The sequence below is a fragment of the Xylocopa sonorina genome, unplaced genomic scaffold (genome assembly GCF_050948175.1).
Source record: "Xylocopa sonorina isolate GNS202 unplaced genomic scaffold, iyXylSono1_principal scaffold0047, whole genome shotgun sequence".
NCBI lineage: Eukaryota > Metazoa > Arthropoda > Insecta > Hymenoptera > Apidae > Xylocopa > Xylocopa sonorina.
The window spans coordinates 258187-259187 of NW_027490118.1; the positions used below are offsets into that span (position 1 = coordinate 258187).

Here is a 1001-nt window from a genome sequence, read left to right on the forward strand (position 1 = left end):
TTGAACACCCTGGGGCTGTACGAGGAGAACTTCGAACGATCGCATGCGCATCATCATCTCTCGCGTTACGACGATGTCGCTCTCTCTCTTATATATCTCTTCTCTCTCGACCGAGAATTCTTCCGCGCTCTTGCGGCATGAAAAAAAATTCATTTTAAACGACGTCGAGCGCGCGGCATGTTCGTATCGTGCGCAAAAGGCAGGTGAAGGCGATGCGTGTGGCGGGTGTACGAATTCGGAACACGGAACAAAATCGGCGATCGAAACACGAAGCGGTTCCCCGTGGGCGCTCGCCTGTTTAACGGACGACTCACGACGCCACGAAGAACTCACGCGAGTTCCTGATTGACACACCGTCGAGTTCCATGAACACGTTTACGCACCCCGCACGCGCACACACGTTGCCAATCGCAGATTGCTTCGGCACGGTCACGGACGACTCAGACGAACGTCCAAAGATCGCTTGTACATCGTGTATCGCTTCTCTTCCTCCCTTTCTCGGTGCCGCCCGAACTAAGAAACGTTCGTAATTTAATTCGAGAATGAACGACGGCGAGCAGATTCGAGCACCGTAGGGAAAAAAGATTCGACGAAACGCAACGCAAGCAGTATTTTGGTTACGGGAACGACCCTCAGCTAGGCGTGGTCCAGGATTTGTATCCGTGGACCGCAATGTGCGTTCGAAATGTCGATGTTCATGTGTCCTGCAGTTCACACGTTGACGCGCAATTAGCTACGTTCTTCATCGACCCACGAGCCAAGTGATCCACCGTTCAGGGTAATCGTATATGTATATTTTATTGATCTTATGTCTCTTGGTACTAAAGTTTGAACAAGTCGATATCCAATCGTCTCCGGTGAACGAGACGCGGGCGTCGCCGAACCGTGGCGGCTTTTACCTCTCGACGGAGTTCGAGGCGACACGATATATCGGTCCTACGGATGAAACGCATACGCCGATGGTTGGCGCGCAAGGTCTCCCTCAAAGTTACGAAAAATGC

General features: G+C 52.0%; 1 non-coding gene across 1 annotated transcript; it reads right to left on the reverse strand.

The window, feature by feature from the left end:
- Positions 1–626: 626 nt before the first annotated feature.
- Positions 627–781, reverse strand: LOC143432175 (5.8S ribosomal RNA). The gene has a single exon (XR_013102909.1). It is a non-coding gene; the product is annotated as a 5.8S ribosomal RNA (ribosomal RNA).
- Positions 782–1001: the final 220 nt, after the last annotated feature.